Genomic DNA, 21,456 nt, shown 5'->3' with positions numbered 1-21,456 from the left:
AGGATGCCAAAGATGTCGCAGATGAATGCACACCAATAACGAAGCTTCACTGAGACAAGGTTAGAAACGTCCAAGTTCCAATGTCAGGTGAGGAGAACACCAATGTTATCGGAGGAGGTGATTGAATGACACGACGACGGTGGATGGATGAAAAGAAGACACGTCGACGGTGATGGGATGAACTGAAGAGGGTTGGCGGTGATCGGACGAATTGAAGAGGCGCCGGCGGTGGGTTGAAAACAAAAATTTAGGGATGCAAAAAAAACGGGAATGAAGCAGAAGGAAGGGTAGCAAAGAAAGATAAATGAAATTTGGATTTTCCAATTTTTAAAATCTGTTTTATCAAAATGGATATCTGATTTGGAAAATTAATAAAATATGGATTAGAAAAAAACCATATTTAAATAAATGGATTAGATCAGGAAAAAATTGGAGCAATTTGATTTAATTTGATTTTTTGGCCACCCCTGGTGACTGCACATTAAGTCTCACAGCAGAACTTTAAGTGTGTGGACAACGTTTGTCAAGGCAACCAACAACTTCATTCATTGAACCTTTGGTCACCTTGTTGGTGTATGCATTATAGAACTATATGAAATGTAAGTTACCTCATTTACATGCTTTGTCTTACGTTAGTTTCATTCTGCATTGAAGAAGTGTATTAAATGTGAGTTACCTCATTTACATGTTTTGTCCTACATTAGTTTCATTATGATAATCCATTAAATGTGACTTAGTCAAACATAGTCTTCAAATATGATGCTGAAGTCATAATTAGTTGACAACATTTTGTGAATGTAAACATTAAGTTCAATATTACAATATTCGATGTTGTTTTTTATACATAGTTGCATGCACTTTTTTTAGTAAACCTTGCAACATTTTGTTAATGTGAACATTAACTTCTATATGACAATAAGACATGTTGTTCGTTATACCTCCACGGTTGCAGTTGATTAATAAACCTGAAAAATTTCAATAAGTTACTCACTGAGCCTTGATGCATATAGTTTACACAATGTGAGCATTAAATTTCATTATGTTTGTCATTAAGTACTTTTATCATGCAGATAATGGACCACCCTCATGACTTGAGCCTTGATGATATTAGTCTTCTTAAAGAGAGTTGCGCGTTAATTCCTGCTGATGACACCGTTACGGACACTCCAAACTGTTTTGTGCCTGCAAATGGAATGTCTTTTGACAGTGCAGAAGCTGTTAGAACCTTTTACAGAGAAATGGAATCAAAATGCGTTTTGGAACTAGAATAAGAAGTTCTAAAAAGGGAAAAGATAATGAAATTAGATATTTCAGGTTGGTGTGTTCTAGGAAGGGCAAATACATATCTCCTCTCCCTTCAGAATTGAAGACTCTTCCAACCTAGACCAATGAATGTCCGACAATGATTAGTGTTGCAAAAAAGGAGTCGAAATGGTATATTATGAATGTTATTTATGAACATTCCCATGATCTAAGTCCAACAAATTCAAGGTTATTTCGCGGGAATAGGAAAATTAGCCTCAGTGCCAAAAGAACTCTTGAGCTTAATGATGATGCAGAAGTGTGAATCAACAAGAGTTATCGATCTCTTATAAGTGTTGCGGGAGGTTACGAGAACCTCCAATTTGTTGAGCGTGACGTCTGCAACTATGTAGGCCAACATAGACATGCCTTGGGGAAGGATGGAGATGGTCGAACATTATTGGCACACTTTTCTCGCATGCGAGAATTGAATAGGGATTTTTTTTTTTAAATTGACATCGATGACGAAAACCACATAAGAAACATGTTTTGGGCAGATGCTAGAAGCTGGGCTGCATGTGAATATTTTGGAGACATTGTATCATTTGATACAACATACCTAACAAATAAATATGACATGCCCTTCGCACCATTTGTTGGTATTAACCACCACGGTCACTCTATTCTACTAAGTTGGGGACTTTTGTCCTCTGAAGACACAGACACATTCATATGGCTATTTCAGTGTTGGCTAAGGTGCATGTCCTACAAGGCCCCAACAGGCATTGTTACTGACCAGTGCAGGGCCATGAAAAACGTTGTTGTTGTTGTCTTCCCAGAAACCCGTCATAGATGGTGCTTGTGGCACATCGTAAAGAAAATACCAGCACAACTCTCCAACAGTTTGTCCATAAATATGACAATGCATTACAGCACAAAGCTAAGAAGGAGTACGAGGCTGATTTTTCGTCCTTAAACACTGTCATACCTTGTGGGTCTAATTCTTCCATTGAGAGACAATTCCAAGCAGAATACACATGGCAAGTTTGTTGAAGTGCAAAAAGAATTCAGGGCTAAGATGAATTGTCTAGTACAACATTTCAATCTTAATGGATCTCGATGTCACTACAGTGTTCTTGAGGAGTGCATGCACAATGGACGTACTGAAGATAAATTATTTATTGTAATTTTTTATCGTGAAAACCATGATGTTCAGTGCAACTGCATCTTGTTTGGGTTTAGGGAAATTTTATGCAGACATTGTTTGGTCGTCGTAGCCCAAGAAAGAGTTAAGAAGGTCCCGTCCAAATATGTCCTTGTGAGGTGGTCGAAAAATGTCACAAGACACACATACATCAAAGCATCTTATAGCGCAGGAAAAAAAAGAGGCTCATATTCAAAGGTATGATACAATGTGCAAAAGGTTTTCTCATATCTCTGAAGTTGGTTGTGAAAGTGAACATACAACAGAAAACATACTTGAGCAGCTACAAAGGATGGAGAATTTGGATACATGTACTCGCCAGAGGAAAAATGTCAGCAGTAATTGGGGCCACTCCCAAAGTATGTAGAAATGTCACCTCCATCAAATGATGCGTCCAACGGTATTGGAGATGCACTTATTCGGAGCTCTGTTGTTGCAACACGTAAGGGACGACCACGAACACGAAGATTGAAATCAAACATCGAGAAGAACCACAAACACAAAATGCCTACGAATAAGAAACATCAACCTCCCATTCCAAACACATTAAGTACAAATTTACAGGTTCTTTTGTCTTTCATTCAATTTCCATTACTATTTCATTAAAATTATGTGTAGTGCATCAATGATGGATACAACATTCCTCCAATGAGTCCACTTTCACAACCACCAGCAGACTGAAATGTGTGTCATGCCAGGGACGATGCCAATACAGAATGAGCCACAAACTGATGGTATTCAATGTGGTGGGTTTATATCATTCTTAACCTCACTTCATTCCAATGTTACAATAGCAGAAGAAACATGCCACAGAAAACATGACAAATTTCTTTTTTCTGGTGGTGTTTCTTAATGACATGTTAATGTATTTATTTGGCACATATAAGACAGTGAAACACATTCAGTGATTGTCATATTAAATGAGATGTGTGATGTTTCTTGTTTTTGTCCTTGTCTGTTATCTTTTTAGTAGAAGCGTCATGTATAACCATTACAACCCATATGTGCAATGAAATTGAAGTGTGTCTCAGTAAAAAAAAATAAAAATCCATATGGCCGATTCCTCATGGCTTATTGAATGTGGTGGATTTGTTCATGCCTCATTCCTGACAGTGGAAAGGTCTGTTATAGACTTAATTGCATAAAGTCCGTTATAGAACTCTGAGCAAGTTCTTACTTATTACTATGTTTGACGTTGGGTGGTTTTTGATGTACTCGTGTTATGTTTATGCTCACGCAGTCTTAACAGAATAAAGTGTGTGGAATTACCTAAAATTAAATTAGGAATGACTTTACGGTGAAAGAACAACTTTGTAGGTGGAGCGAAAAGAGTGCTAAAGTCAAACTGGTTGCTCGTGTGTGTGTAAGTGTTGACCTATGTCATGCCAGAAGGTCCTATACTACGGCGGTTGGATCTAATAACCGATTTCACATAATAGAAAAAAATTCAAAAATTTAAAATATATTACATCGGTTAAATTACACAACCGATGTAGTGTGCGCCTGATGGTAAAAAAATATATATGTTACATCGGATATCAAAACACTGCTGTAATAATGCAAATAATTTAAATATATTACATTGGTTAAAATACACCACCGATGTAGTGTGCGCTTATATTGGTAAAAAAACTATACATTACATCAGTTATTCAAAAGATCGTTGTAATGTGCAATTTATTACCCTGATTTTTTGACCCTACTTCGAACCCCGCCCCCTACTCCTCCTGTGATTCGCGGTAAAACTATTGTGTTCTGTTGTACCCATTCGTTTTCCACCGGCGGTTCTCCTAGAGCTTTCATTCTTCTTATTTCCTGTCTTGTCTTCTGTTATTCTGACGCACTCATTCCCCAACCATTGCTTCGAACTTCGTTCGCCTGCACTCCGTTCACCAGTGTTGCTTCCGAGAAATTTCTTCAATTTCGAGGCCAGGTGTCGTTGTCTTCCGTGTGGCACTGTTCTCCATCTTTGGTGCCAAAGTTTTGTGTCTTTGTCGCCACTAATACTTCCACCGGTCCATTCTCTACCCACATTGTCCTTGTGCAGTGAACACAAGTCCACCGTTGACGTTCCATGGTTACATTTTTATTATTAAATTTTCAAACTTGTTAATTTCAAATTTAAGCACTGCTTTACTTTACATTTATTTATATTTAGTGTGTAGGGTTTTATTTGTATTCCAAATACAGTGTAGTGTGATGATCATCTTCGTATTGGGTCCGGGGGTGGTCGACCCTCTACATTTTGTATTTTGCTTACAGGAACTCATAATTAGTTCATACTCATACATGTTTTTCTTCTTTCTAGGTGGATCACATGGCTGAGGGTGAGTCCATAAGGAAGACCAGGGGTCCTACACGATTGAAAGATGTTATGATTAGTGATGATAAGGTTCCAGTTCAGATTCACCCTATAACGGGCAGGCCATCAGGCCTTAACAAGGTTAAATTTGTAACCTTTTTGGGATCCTTAGCTCGAAAGATGGTGTCCATATTGACCCCCACATGGGAGGACGTATCAGAAGTAGACAAGAATTTGATATGGGAAATTTTTTTGTCTAAGTTATTCATTTCAATCTTAGTAAATAATGTGTGTGTTGAATTTACATGTGAATGATTTGTTATCATAATTTGTAGTTAAAATTTGCATTTAAGACTTCCGATCGCATTCAAAAAAAGTTAATGTCTTCAATCAGTACCAAATGAAGGCAATATAAAACAAATCTCACAAGCCATTACATCTATGGTAAATACAAGGACAAGTCTCCTTGTGCAACATAATCTATAGATGAAGATATGTTGTCTGAATTTGTTAAGACTTGAACCGATCAAAAATGGAAGGTTGGTCAACATTTCATAATATATGTTATTTTATCTTTTGATGGAATTCTTAATTGATATGTGTGTGGTGTTCATGCAGGAAATCAGGAACAAAGCTCAAATGATTGCACAAAAAAATACGACCCCTCACCGGCTTTCTAGGGGAGGTTATGAATTGCTTGAGAGAACAATATTACAAGAAAAGTTAAACAAAAGACAGACTAAATCAGGTTCTGTTGAACCTATGTCTCCTCCATCCCCTCCGGATCGATGTGACCTATGGACGTTAGCCAGAACTAAACCCAATGGTGAGATGACATATGAACCATCATTACAGGTTTCTGAGCGCATTGTAAGTTCACAAGTCCATGTCATATTTTCAGTCGTATAAACTTATCATTACATAGTATTATATTAACACATTGTATGATTTTTGCCAAACTAACCTAAAGCACAAAAAATCCATAGGAAATTTTCATCCCACAGGTCGAGGTGACATCTTGACCTTGGCCAATTGGCACCGCAGAACACCTAGGGCATGTTCGTACAGCTGGTTCTGATGTTGGTCTCAAACAATATTTTGGACCACTACCTCGACGTACCTCTTATGCAAATCTCTGTCAGGAGATGATGGATGAATTTGCTAACACCATAAAACAACAACTCACTGAAGAACTGAGGAACACCATAAAAGAACAAGTGCGTGAAGAAGCAAGACTTGGATTTCATCAACGATATCATGTTCCTGAACCACCTCATGTATTTAATCCTCGTCGTGAAGCCAGTAGGGAAGGTAGCTGCAATGTCCACAATTTTGAACATGATGACAATGATGCAGTTCCTTTAAGCCCTGATGTCAAACCCAAAATTGCTTTAAGCCCTGAATTCCAAGCACTAGTTCCTTTAAGCGGTGAAGTACAAGCAGAAGTTCAAAAATCAGTCAGCCCAATCCAAGACTTAATCAAAGTTTCTAATGAATTCTTTGAAGATCCTTGTTCGATTCCCTAGGATGCAAAACTTTTTGGGGTTGACCATGCTGGACTTCCATTGTACTAAGCATGCAAGATCTGTTTGAAATCATCTACGGTGAACAATACCTAAACATCTCAATTATTCAAGTATGGATGGTGTAAGTACCCTTAATCAGTACATGGTATTTATTGAAATGATGTTTGATGACTGTTTTAAATGATATTTATGTTAAAAATGTAGGTATATAAATGAAATAAGTAACAAGGGTGAAAATGAAGGTACTTATGGATTCCTTGACCCGCAATCAATTCAGCTATCTGGAAATAAAGAGGATGATTGCATGAATTACGTTGAAAATTGGGTTGCGAAAACAAAAAGAAGGATTTATTTTGCTCCTTTGATAAGTAAGTAAGTAAAAGTTTTTACATATGTATTAACTTAATTAAAAAGATTTCTAAAGAACTCTTTTATTACAGCTCTCACTGGAAATTACTGGTTCTTTGCTCTATAGACAAAATCGTTGTGTGGTTTTGTTCATTGCAGAATGAACCCAGTTCACATGCCAAGAACCTTGCAAGGTATGTTTATGTAAATTATTGTACTATTTGTTGTCAATTAGTAATAATTTTCCTTTCTTTTTTTAGCAAAATGAATGCATAAAAAAATGTACGTTGGATTGTTCTCAAGGTTAGTGACTTGTTCATTATGACTTTTTCCATAATAGTGCAATAAGAAAGATGGGAACTTCGAATGTGGTTACTACGTCATACATTGGATGTGGACATAAAATAGTTTACCTTTAATAAAATAGTTTTTTTTTGGAAATTTAATAAAGTAAAGAAACCGCATCGATGAATCAAATCATCAACACTGTTGGATTGTTTTGAAAATTGTTGGTGTTGAACGGTGTGGGAGACCGTGCAATGCATTGACCAACACGAAGACCAACCCCTTTCATCTATTTAAAAGGGACATCAACATCCTCAACCAACACAGACGTTTACCTCTCTCAGTTTCAATTTGTGTGTATCCAACATACCTTTTTCCATTCCCTACAATGTCGACTTTCAATGTAGAGTTATCACTAACAATTAGGAACCGACAACTGATATCAGTTTTCACAACAATGAGTTTGCGAGATGAGGTACGTTAATGGTTATGGTGTATTCATTTACCTAATTTCCACTGTAAACATAATTATGAAGTGTAATGTACTTTCATGACGAATTCTTGAAGGTCTACGAACATGTAAATCATTTCTTTGTTATAGATAATCAACCGAACCTTGAAAGGCATTAGCTGCTAGCGGACAACTCAGGAAACATTCATCATGTTCAATATAATGAAGACTTATTGGATCCAAAACTAACTGAAGGGTGGATGGAATTAAGGAACTTCTATGGACTGCTTGGTGACCACGACATATTAATTGGATATGTTGGTGCCTCAGCTTTCCAACTGACCGTTTTCAGGTCAGACGCTGGGCAATTGGCTGTGAACAATTATTTCAGTCAGCTGTCAACAACAGAAGCTGCGTTCGAAGGTCAGTTTGTTCATTACAGACTTACCCTGAATGCATATATTTATAGCGATGAATATCTGGTAATATATGTTATACTTTCTCAGTTAACTTATAAATGTTTGTCTTGTATGGCCATAACTTTATGAATGCAAACTGTTTGTCTTGTATGTGTGGGCAGGTTTTGTTTGGGGAAGGTTTTGAGAGTTATGTCTGGGATTCAAATCTTAGAATCTTCATGCTATGTGGACCACTAGTACATCAAATATTTGAAGCGGAGACTTCACCAATCTCCTCCAACACTTTCTACCTTAGACCTCGATGGAATAACATTTGTATGTTAAACGAATTTCAGGAAGGAGACACGATTACTTTTTAGGCCCAAACAGACAACCCAAATTCGAATGTCAGAATTCTGCACTGTCACTAAGAATGTCTTCAACTTTCTATTATTTGTACTCTTTTAATATTATTTTAGGTTCGGTATATTTGGCATGTACTAATTGAAAATCTTGATAGACTTCTTTTACTTATTGCTTCAAACTCAGTTTCTATTAATTTGTTAACATGTACCACAAAATATTTTGGTCATTCGGTGGAATTTAAGAACTGTGATTTCGGTGAAAATATAGCCCAAACAAAGTACACCGAAGGCATCCACCCATTTTAATGAAATACTATTCCCTCCAAGTAAAATATTATGGATAGAGCGATAACAGCTCTGAACTAAAAATGGTTAACCGTGTTTTTGTAACTGGTAACCTGTGTTACGCGTAGTGGCAGCAACCCCTTCAGAGGATGTATTGTATCCAATGATCCATGAATGACTTCCTCATGACCCACACAACAGTCAAACCTGACCCTTACACCCGAAAGATTCCAATTATCCCATTTGAGCCCCTTCAAGTAACGAGGGTGTAACCGAAGGCACACTTTGGTGCACAACTAAACTCACACTCATTGAAAAAAGTGGGAACCTCTATGTTTGTAAGTGATTACTTGTGCTAGGTTGACCGCCAGAACAATGTAATGTGAGATGGGTTAAATCTTGCAAACCATTGTAATGAACCTATGTCACATCGGTTTAATATTGAAACCACTATAATTAATATGAAAATTTTTTATTTTGTGTGATTTTAATAAACCGGTGCAATGTGACATGGGTTAAATCTTCCAACCGTTGTAATTAACCTATGTCACTTCAGATCACTAATGAAACTACTGTAATATAAATATAAATATGTGTTGAGGTTCTTCGTAGAGCGAAATCAATGCTGAAATAAAGTGGGTACCCCATTGATGTGATTCCACTAGCCATATAGAGAATGATTCTTGACATTCTTAGGAATCACCTTGAGCTGGACATTATAGAGGCACTTTTTCTTAGAGTTGGATCATTGTTCTAAGACAAGAACTCACCAAAAACTAGTACCAAATCCCAAACTCATTTGGATGAACCAAATATTGTCAAATTGAATCAACAAAGAGATTAAAACTGGAATTGACCGAACAGAATTGAACAATTGATCAAATGAACCGAACCAAAACAGAAATTAAAAACAAAAACAGAACATAGTGCTGGAAAATAGAAAAACCGAAACTAAACAACTCAAGAACACAAGGCAACATGAACAATTGAAGAAGAAGAAAGGAAGGAGAAGAGAATGCTCATGAAGATGGAAGGAGGATGGATGATCTCGCCACTAGAAGTGTGGAATGCTCCTAGATGAGAGTGATGCCGCCACTTGAGGACTCCATTGATCCATCAAGATAAGACTAGAGAAGAAGGCTGCAAAAGCTCTCCAAAGGTCACTCAAAATTTGAGTAGAGTTTTCTTAGATTAATTCCAATCTGAATTTTACAAAGGAAGCACCTCTATTTATAGCCTAAGGTGCTGAAAAATAGGTGGGAAATTTCAAATAAACTCATTTGAAATTCCCACCAAAAACAAGTCACATGGGAGGTGTGACCTTTTTCTACTATGACACCTCCCAAAAGCTACACCTACACCACTCTCCTAAGTCACATGGGTAATGTGACTTTATTTTACATTTTCACACTCCTTTATTTAATAACCACACCTCCTAAAACTATACAAGAGTATTTCAAAGCTTGGCCTTGCCCCTCATGGGATGGACTTGGGCTCTTTGGGCTTTGGCCTTCTTGGGCTTGGGCTTGGGCTTTGGGCTTTGGGCTTGGGCCTCATCTTTATTTTATGTCTTCTTTTAATTTTGAGAAGACTAGAAGGAAGAACTTCAAATGTGAGGGTGGATGTCCTCTTCCTCCATTAATAAAAGCCTCCTTTATTTGATTCTCATCACCCATGGTGGTAAAAGTCGTGACCTATGAAAATACTGTAAAACCATTAACCTATGTCACATCGGTTCATTAATGAAACCGTTGTAATATACATATAAATATGTGTTGTGGTTCTTCGTAGAGCGAAATCATTCCTTAAATGAAGTCATGGCTGTAAAAGTCGTGACCTACGAAAATACTGTAAAACCGTTTGAATGTAATTTGGCCTATGAAATTAAATCCCTTTAAGAAGTTCGAGTGCCCACTTAAAACTGTGGTTTTGACGCACTGATTCGCCAAATTTCGGTTTCGGATATTTAATGAACTAAACAAACCGCATGCATCTATCATTTCATAAACATTGTGGAATTCTTTTAGTTGACCGGTGTTGGAGACCGTGCAATGGTATGGCCAACACGAAGCGAAGACCAAGCCCTTTATGTATTTAAAACATACTCGAACGTTCCCTCTCACATATTAATTTCCCTAAAACAAAGAAAGCTTTTTCCCTTCCTTGCAATGACTACCACGGGCGCCGAGCTTTCACGAAGAATTTGGAACCGACCACCCACTACAGCATATTTTACTTTAGGCAACGCTAAAATAGACCACACGTATAAAAGTGTTGCCTAAACATAGTAGAGCCCACGCTTTTATAAATGTGGCTTAAAAATTATAAAAAACCACGCCTATGAAACCGTTGATATTTTAGGCCATGGTTTTAAAACTGTTAACCCTTTAGACCACGTTTATTTATGTGTGGCCATTTGATTTAAAAAAACGTTAAAATAAAATATAAACCAAATGGGAAACTCTTTTCGTATTATTCCCTCTCAAGTGAAAACGTACGTCTTTACCTTCAGTATTGCATTTCCCGCTCTGGTTTCACACTCCGACGAGCGCCTTCTTCTTCCCAAATTCCAGCGCCTTCTTCTGCCCAAATTTCATCGCCTTTTTCTTTGTTTTGCGTGCGTTCTTCTTCACAAATTCTGGACTTGGCTGGTGTGCGTTGGAAACCCTAGGGCAGATGAGGTTCTTTGCGGTGAGGAGGTAGAAGGTTTCAATGAAATTGGTGACCAGTCGAGCCAAACGAAGTTGTTCGTGGTGAGGAGGTAGAGTGTTCGCCGTTTGCAGTGAAACCCTAAAGGTTGGTGATTTCTTTGACTCGTTTTTGTTTTTTTACCCAATATTTTCTTCTACCTCTTTATCTATTTGCATACTTAGTTTTAGTCTTAAATTTATGAACCAATGTGCGTATTCTGGATGGGTGCCAATTCTGTTTTTTTAGGGTTTGTACTAGGCATGGTAATGTGTGAAATCTATATGTGCTTCAGCACAGACAGGTTATAGCTTCCAAGACTTATTGATTTTTGCATGATTGATTTTGGCATGTGAAATCTTCAAACCTTGGTAGGTGTCGCTGCTATTGTTGTAGAATAAAATATGCATATTTGTGCCTAGCTACTGCATAGTAGATAGAATCTATTTTTGGGTAATTTGTTGGTGAGATTTTTATTTGTATCTTAGGTGGAAAATTTGTACTTTGGCCTTCGTTATTGGCTAATGTAGATTGACTTGATTTTCTTTGTAAAAGGGTTAAGAGACACCCCTTATGTGTCTTAGAAACAGAATACCATCACCTGTTAGTAATTATTCACAATCTACTACATTCAAAGTTCACTTCAGTCAAGCATAAGAAATAGCATGATACGAATTTGAATAGTTCAGTGACAGGAACACAGACTTTAATTTATAAAACTATGTATAAAATTAAGGACTTGTGTATGGTTTTAAATTGTGGTTGTAATTTAGTAAAAAATCATTAATACTGCAACAAATTGTGGAAAAACATTGTGGATGAGGTCATAGTTACCGTCACAAAAATAGTTGCAGTAAATTGAAAATCTTTTACCTCATAGTCAAAGTTGAGAAAGACAGATGATATAAGGAGCAAGCAGAGATTTGAGAGCCTAGATACGCATAAATTACATATTTTGTAATCTTGGCTGATAAAAACAAATATATTTTGTCATCTTAATTTGATAATACCCTTTTGTGAATGTTATTGTTTTATCAGTTGAATGGAACAACATATTCGTAATAACTTAAGAAACTACAAAGTTCAGCAAATAAATTGCTACAATCTGTCCAAGTACAACTTGCATTTTGGTTAAATTTTGTCTTTAACTGCCACTTATGTGTATTTTTTTCTTAATTCACAGTTTTAAACCAATGAAAAGGGCCAATTCCAATAAATCATATACAGCTGTAGTTGGTAACAAGGTGAGAAATAGGTATATTCTCAATAGCCAAGGTCTCTCTATCTTTCTTCTTTCAATTTGTGGAACCCTTTTGAAGTCATGACTTTTTGTAGGTGCAACTTCTACACAAGAAAATGCAAGTTGGGAGGTGAAACTTCAATTCCAAATCCATTAAGGTTCAAACTATTACATTTATTATGTTTTTATTTATTTATTTAAAAAAATTTACATGTAGAAAACTCCATTTTTGAAGCATTGTATATACCTTGTAAGTGTGTCTGCTTGTATGCAATACTGCATAACTGTATCTGCTAAAATCACATAGCAAAATCTGAAACCATATAGGTATATGCTAATGCTCTGAAACAGACAATGGGTAAAATAATGAAAAATGAATTGAATAGTATGAGTGGGATGGGAGGTTATGATTAAGTGAAGCAAAGGTCCAAGGTGTGGATAGGAAAGTTAGGTCACGTGTATCCTTACAAAACTTTTCTAAGACAGCAATTGGTTTTCTTAACAATAAAACTGTACTCATCACTAACCCTATAGGCAAAGACAATATCCTTACAAAATTCTTCTAAGACAACAACTGCACACAAATTAATCAAGGGCTTTATCATCATTTGGCTTCACAAATTCATATATATATATATATATATATATATATATATATATATATATGTGTGTGTTAATTATATGTATTCATGGTGGCGTCTCGTGAGGTGTTTGCCTTTAAGGGGACTGGTGGGTCACATCCCACGTGATGGCTTAATGCCAAAGATCATTTGAAACCATATTCTACACGTTTTTTTCCCTAATTTACTTATATATTTATGCAGGAACCAAACACTAAGACCAATCATTATTGATCTTTCCCTTGACTTGTGGTTGAAATATGAGTTAGCATTGATCACTCAAATTTGATGATTCCCTTTTAAATTGTTTATTGGTATGTCTCAGTCTACTTCATTCATATAAATAATGACATTTCATCTTATATGTATTAAATTTTATTTTACTTTTTGTGATTTTTCCCATTTTTCAAATGCAGATATTTCTTTGAGGTTTAAAATTAGAGTGCAGGTACAATTCTGTGTATTGCAATTTATTTTATTGCAATTTTGTATTTGCAGAAAAATTACGATTTATTTTATTGCAATTTTGGTCTCCATTTTATTCCTTTGTATGTGATATTGCTCTTTGTTTTTTTTATTATTTTAGTCTTTAATTTTTTAATGAATTTCGTTTTAATTTTGCAATTTTGGGTACCCCTTGGAGTTTTCAGGACAATTAGTTTCATAAATCAGGTACGTCAATTTCATGGTCATGGTTATTAGATGATAAATACACTGGTGACATCTTATTTACTTTCATCACGAAATGTTGAAGGACTACGACCATGTCGATTGTTTGTTTGCTATTACATTTGCAGCCGACCTTCCTGCTCATAGGGTCATAACGGACAACAAAGGAAACGTGCATCATGTTCATTATAATCAAGACTTACACAATCCAAAATTGACTGATGGATGAACGCAATTAAGAAATTTCTATTTGTTGTTGGGTGACCACGACATATTACTTGCATATGTTGGCGCGTCATGTTTCCATCTGACCGTTTTAAGATCAGAGGCTGGGGAAACGACTACGAAGACTTTTAGGCAAGAGCGGGATGAGAAAGCACATGTGTTCGACGATGACTTAGTTCATTACAGGCTAACCCTTTATGCATATTTGTATACCGAAGATTTTTTGGTAATATATGTTCACCTTTTTAAGTCTATTTAAAAGTATATAATTTATAATGGGCAATCGTTTCTATGTGTGTGCAGTTTCTGCAGAATGAAGGTTTTGGGGCCTATGCCCGAGATTCAAATCTGACAAATTTCACACTCTTTGAACTAAAAGCTCCTAAAAGACTTCTAGTATTGACTTCAGAACAATGGGGCGGATCGTGCACCCTTGGACCTGAATGGGATGCCTTCTGTAGGTTAAACGAATTGGAAGAAGGAGACACCATTATTTTTTAGGCACAAAACAACAACCCAAATACGCGTGTCAGAATTCTGGCTTCTCACTAAGGATGTAGTGAAATATTTATTTTTTTGTACTCATTAAATATTATGTGACGTTGCAAACATTTTACTTGTACTAATTCAGAATGTTAAAACAGTTGTTCACTTATTGGTTAAAATAAGTTTGTATTCATTTGTTAACGACTTTAACAAAATATATCTCGTAATCAGAAAATTAGTACTTTTCGCTCAAACAAATCAACTATGATATAAGGGGAAAATTGTCCAACTATGTCACACTCACCCCACGCACTCCAAATTGCAAATTACAAACAATTGGACCAACCATGGACTTGCCAAACCCCCAATATCGCGCACCAACGCACTCACTCAAAAATTGGTTACCCGTGTGTGTGTAAGTGGTTATCTGTGTTACGTTCACAGTCATCAACCCTTGACAGTATGAAGTTTATCTAATGATCCAGGAATCATGACTTTCTCATCAACACCACAACACTCAAATCTCAAAATCACTCCCCACGCACTTCAAATTGCCAATTACAAACAATTGGACCAACCATGGAGTTGCCAAACCCCCAATTTCGCGCACCACCACACTCGCTGAAAAAACTGGTTAACCGTGTGTGTGTAAGTGGTTATCTGTGTTACGTTCACTACCCTAAACCCTTGACAGGATGAAGTTTATCTAATGATCCAAGAATCATGACTTCCTCATCAACACCACAACCCTTAAATCTCATAATCACCCCCCACGCACTCCAAATTGCCAATTACAGAGGAATGGACCAACCATGGAGTTGCCAAACCCCCAATTTCGCGCACCATCGCATTCACTCAAAAAATTGGTTACCCGTGTGTGTGTAAGTGGCTACCTGTGTTACGTTCACTGCCATCAACCCTTGACAGAACGAAGTTTATGCAATGATCCAGGAATCATGACTTCCTCATCAACACCACAACACTCAAATCTCACAATCACCCACCACACACTCCAAATTGCCAATTACAGACAATTGGACAAACCATGGAGTTGCCAAACCCCCAATTTTGTGCACCACCGCACTCACTCAAAAAAAACTGGTTACCCGTGTGTGTGTAAGTGGTTACCTGTGTTACATTCACTGCCTATCAACCCTTGACAGGATGAAGTTTATCCAATGATCCAGGAATCATAACTTCCTCATCAACACCACAACACTCAAATCTCACAATCACCCCCACGCACTCCAAATTGCCAATTACAGACAATTGGACCAACCATGGACTTTCCAAACCCCCAATTTTGCGCACCACCACACTCACTCAAAAAATTGGTTACCTGTGTTACGTTCACTGCCATCAACCCTTGACAGGGCGGAGTTTATCCAATGCTCCAGGAATCATGACTTCCTAATCAACACCACAACACTCAAATCTCAGAATCACTCCCCACGTACTCCAAATTGCCAATTACAAACAGTTGGACAAACCATGGAGTTGCCAAACCCCCAATTTTGCGCACCACCGCAGTCACTCAAAAAACTGCCAAAATACTCATTCTATGTTTTAAATATGTATAATTCTCGAAACAAAATGACAACTCATGTACAAAATCATTTAACAATTACAACTTAAATATTTTAACCTAAACTTGAACTTTGTATCCTATCCTAATAACAAAGCATTGCAGTCTGTCACTTTTTTTGCCCCCTCATGTCGAAATGTGACAACAACTCTTGACGATGGATGTTGTCTTTGTGAAGCACGCATTTGGAAACCAAATCCTGCCGCAAACTTTGAATTTCAACCTGACCAGCCACATCTCCAATTAATGTATATACGCATGCCTTAAAAGTGAAACTGAAACATATATCAATGTAATGAAACTAATACCAACCGAGGTATATTCTGGCATACTACTAGTGTCGTCAAACTTTGGAACTCCGTCCCATAACTCCATATATTTAAGGACCATGACCCACAATCATAACTGAAAAATGTCAACCACAACGACATCACTCAGTACTACAACATAAACATATGTAACCTTAATTACATGGTACTAAAAAATGGATAACTACTCACTTATTTAGCTGTAATGGAACCTTTGGTTGATTAACCTTGAGAGGACCATCCATTCCAACCATACTAAACATATGTTGAAGTCTTTCTGCCTGCCAAAATAAAATAAATTTCAACAAACGCAAAGAACGCATACTATACACAATAAAATGGCAACCCATGTACAAATCAGGTCATATTTTACATTTCACGAACAGTAGACATTTATTTACCAACATACATACAACAGCTTTATCAATTCGTTTGCGTGACCGATCATTGTGTCCAAGGGAATCCAACACAAACAATTCCCTACTGTCACACTTGACCACATAACACCACCAGTGGTTATCATGCCCAGTTGGCACAAAGACCTACGTGTAAACATTACAATGGCCATAATTGATATTAATAAACTTCATAACCATGTATTTCATATGTATATGTTTAAATCTACTACTCACAAAATCAGCATGTGATATATCTTCAAATTCCAGGATGCCATTCTGGTAATAAACTTTGTAATCATTTGCATCCTAAGCCCGCAACTTCGATTTTGGGTTCTTCATTTGCTCGATAATAGTAGTCTGTTAAGAAATGATGCAACATAATTACAACAACACTCTAAATCTATTAATGAAACAACGAATATATTACACATACCGCAAAAAAAGGAGTCAAGCAAACCCGTTTAACCTTGCTACTTCCACTTCTTCTTTTTTTTCATCGTACATCATTGTACTACATGCAAACAACATAACCTACAAACAATAATGATAACTGAATTATATATCAAACTTTATATGCAAAATGATTACAATAAATTATACCATGTTGTCCAATTTCCCTCTAGGCCTAAGTGAATGGATGTCAGCTTGTGTCAAGATCTGTTTATTCACCTTAACGACGACTCTAGAAAAAAACAAACATCATATTAACAAACCATGATTTTACTCCATAACCAAAAAATTGACACTTTAATATTCACAAACCTATTGTTTTGTCCATGAGAACCATAGGTCAAAGTCCGATAAATAACCTCACAATCAACATCATCATGCGTCTTACCGATATTTCTTGGCGTCGGTCTCCTGTATGATGATGATTCCACATTATGGTCGCCCTGTAGAAGTCTTATTTTCTCTTCAATGGCGCTAATGCGAATGTCATTTTCCTCAGCCTTTTCTTTGCACTTTTGTTTCCATTTTCGTTGTTCAGACAAAATCTTGTCCAAATCAATGGAATTATAGGAAGATTCATCACTTTCAATAAATTATGCTGAGCACTATCCGCCAAAATTTTGTGCTTGAACCACTACATCCAACACCTCTTCTTCCTCTGACAGATCCCAATCCCACACAATCTGGAAAAAAAATCCAATAAACCAAATCAGATAAATGAAAACAACCACTTCAAAACTTGAAAAAAATCAATCACCAATTACTCCATAAAAAAGTTTAAAATACCTCATTCGAAGCAAATGCAACACGAATTTTGCTGGATCAGTCATTTACACGTGGCCATTGAAGAACACGTGGAAAACAATATGTTGGACTCCCATCACCAAGACGTACATGTTGTACTGCCCACAACTGTTATAATGAAAAGCAAATTTTTATTTCATTTATAAAATTAAATAATAAAACAATTTTACACAATGAAAATATGGATAAATCACTTCAACTAACTTGCAGCACAACAACACATCCAACAAGGTATACTCCAGCTGAATTCTTTTGCATGTTCAAAGTTTCAGAAGCACGCCCTAGACTTCTAAGAAGTAACCCGTGGACGGCTTCACCCCAGTTATACATACTCAAGGAATCTAAGTTAACTAACAAACTAAACGGAAAACTAAGGAAAGACCTAGATGTTCGCGAAAAATAGAAAACAACAAACCCAAGCAATATATACAATATACAGAATACATCAACATCTTTTTTTTTCTTATTTTACTATCAGTCAATTTCTTCACAATGCTGGCAATTGTAATGTCCTCACCACCAAATAATTTTTTAACAATGCCCCCTTCATCGTCTTGTAATTCAACATTTATACCACTAATTCCTAATCCCAAAGTAATATATACATCAAAAGGACTAAAAGGCACAAGATGTTGCCTTATTGTAAAATATTGGTCCTCAGCAGACCACCTACTAACCAACTCCTTTAAAATAGTACTTGAAATATTTAATGGTTCTTGTAATCCGACCAACCATTTAAACGGCGTAGTTTCAATCCTCTTACATCGGGCAGAAGATAACATACCATTAATCTCAATCATATGTTTTATACATACCCTGTGTCTCACCCTGATCTGTAATTGCAAAGAATAAACTGATTACTTGCTTTACAAAATAAGAAAAAAACTAAATAAACCTTCTAAGATAAACATACATTAACTTCCTTCACACCATACTCATTTTAGGTTTTAAAAAAAACCTAAAATCGACAAAACAAAAGTCAGCAAATAGAACAAATGCTAGACCGCAAAATGTCCAAATCAACGAAGCACAGCAAAACACAACTAATGAAAGAACATATACTCACGAAGACAATACCAAGACGAACACGAAACCACAACCCCACCAACAGAATCATAGAATAAACCGCAACACACCTCCAAAAAGATCTCACTGTCACAAGAAACACGAAGGGAAACGGAACCAAATACCAACCACACACTCCAAAGTCCAACAAAAAGGAAAAACTGAGAACAATTGAACCTTAAGCACGACCTCGAACAAGAGAGAAGGCAGCGGGATTTAAATTGCCCTAAAAATTCATATATATGCACATATTTACATCGGTTATATGGAAAACACATCTGTAATATGTCGTATGATTAAAAACTACAATATATTACACTGTTTGTGACTACCAACTGATGTAAGCGTATAAGTTAAAATTACAAATACTACATCAGTTGTCACTACCAACCGATGTAGAATGGCCAAAAAAAATTACAAATATTACATCGGTTGAAACAACCAACCGATGTAAAGCACTCGCCGTTGGAAAGTTGCCAAGTCACGCAAAGCTATATCACTCGGCCACGTCTCTGCCACCTCTACGGCGTCAAATGTGTGTCATGTCCAGAGGGTGTCAACATATCGGGAGTCTTAAAACATACATTCTCTTTAGAAAATTCTCTCTCCTTCACTAGAAACTGAACAGTTTGTTCTTCTCCATTTTTGTTCATAGTTCTAACACCATAGTCAGAACACTCAGATTCAAGAAACTCATCGCCAACACTATCAACCAACTAAGCCTCTGATCCTTCTTCTAAACGCGCGTCCCAACAATCTTTCTGAAACTCAAGCATGCCATCAGAGAAGCTCCACTCTTCTTTAAAGGAAACCTGACATAAAGTGTCATTAATTTGCACGGTCTTCGCCAAGTTTACTTCTCCTCCCACCGGAATTTTTAACCGCAACCTTGCATACTCTAATATCTCGAAAGCGTTGCCTCGTCAATCTCAACCAGTGAACCAATTAAAGCCCCTATACGTTCAAAGCAATCTTTCCTCCAAAGGACTAGCGGAATGCCTCTGCACCTAACCCAAACAAATTTTTTGGCAACCACGAAAGAGTTCATTCCAGGGAACAAAAGATTGGAAAATTTTGTCAAACCAATCTTTGTTTTCTTCAAAAGACCTTTTAATAAGGCTTTTCTTCAATCTTTTCCCGAGATATCGTAATCTCACAAAACTGAACCCTCCCAAGAAGAAGCTTTCCTTGGAAGATTGTAAGTTAACTGTTTCAGAAAATCTACCAACAAAACAATTTTCTAGGCACATTGAAGAATCCACCTTGACCCTAACATGAGTCACAACGTCATCAGAATCAGACTATATGTTGCCCACACTCCCACTCGACACGACCTGTGCGAAAGAACGTCGTTTCCAAACTTTTTGAGGTGCAACAGGTCTCTATGTCGCCGGTCTCAGTGAGGGAGCCATAACCTTTTTTCTGGAACTCATTCTTGCTGCACTTAGGTCTGTTAACTCGCATCTTCCATGTTCCTATCCATATTGAATCCAACCTCCTTTCCAAGTCTGTGCATCCCTCACCCGTTGAAATTTGACAAACCCAAACCGTTGATTTCTTGCATTTAATTTTCTAATAATGAAAATGTCTAACACTTTCCCCATATCTGAAAAAAATTTCACAAATCCTTTTTGTTATGATCAGTAGGAAAATTGGTGAAAAAGAACGACGTATCTGCCATGATTCACGCAAACTACGCAAACCTTTGTTGACTACAAAGAGAATTAATGAGAGGTAAGGGTTTGTGTTTACTAAAACACTTAACTTAGGTTATTTATTGCTTATTCAATCCAATTTTCTAAATTCGTTCAATACCAATGAAGTTTTACTCATTCTTTGCTTAAAACTAATGTCAGAATATTGCACATTCTTTTAAAAGTTAGTGGAATGAATTTAAAAGGAATTTCTACACTTTCATAATTGTTTTGTATAAGATGTTTCTTAATTGTTCGTATAAGATTAAATACTTTTAATAGTGTAACCACTTAGTATAGCATATTTAGAATATAACTTGAATACATATAAAATCAGATCTTATCAATAGATTAATAATTAATTACATCATATAAAATTTAACAACTTTAGTAACATTTTATTATATCTCCAATTCAATATAATTTTTTTTATAATAAATCTCATAAGAGAATTATTATACTACTATTTATATATTTTTCTTATTGATATGATATGTAGTATATGGTCTTAATCAGTAGTTGTATATATAAAAGAAGAATTAGTGGTTAAGGTTGCAAAAGCTTATTAGAGATTGTTGGATTTGAAGTGAAAAAAAGAGACATAGTAACAAAGCAAGCTACTGCAGTCCATGAATAGGTCCTTCAACTCAGTGTTCGATGAACTATTAATGAAATAATAATTATCAAATTATACGTAATTATTGTATGCAATATTGTACGATATTGTACCCAATTATATGCAATTAATTTAATAATGATAGAATCCCATGATTAGTGGATCCCTACCTAATTAGATTGTAATTTGGAAAGAGAAAGTC

The 21,456-nt window shown here is 36.3% G+C and overlaps 1 long non-coding RNA gene across 1 annotated transcript; it reads left to right on the top strand.

Moving 5' to 3' along the window:
* The first annotated feature begins 10,857 nt into the window (after positions 1-10,857).
* On the top strand, positions 10,858-14,516 carry LOC137831163 (uncharacterized). The gene is made up of 8 exons (XR_011084359.1): positions 10,858-11,202; positions 12,278-12,338; positions 12,430-12,492; positions 13,159-13,268; positions 13,371-13,402; positions 13,605-13,626; positions 13,752-14,074; positions 14,152-14,516. It is a non-coding gene; the product is annotated as an uncharacterized lncRNA (long non-coding RNA).
* The last annotated feature ends 6,940 nt before the right edge of the window (positions 14,517-21,456 follow it).

The sequence above is a fragment of the Phaseolus vulgaris genome, chromosome 6 (genome assembly GCF_000499845.2).
Source record: "Phaseolus vulgaris cultivar G19833 chromosome 6, P. vulgaris v2.0, whole genome shotgun sequence".
Taxonomy (NCBI): domain Eukaryota; kingdom Viridiplantae; phylum Streptophyta; class Magnoliopsida; order Fabales; family Fabaceae; genus Phaseolus; species Phaseolus vulgaris.
This window is presented reverse-complemented; position numbering and strand designations above follow the sequence as displayed.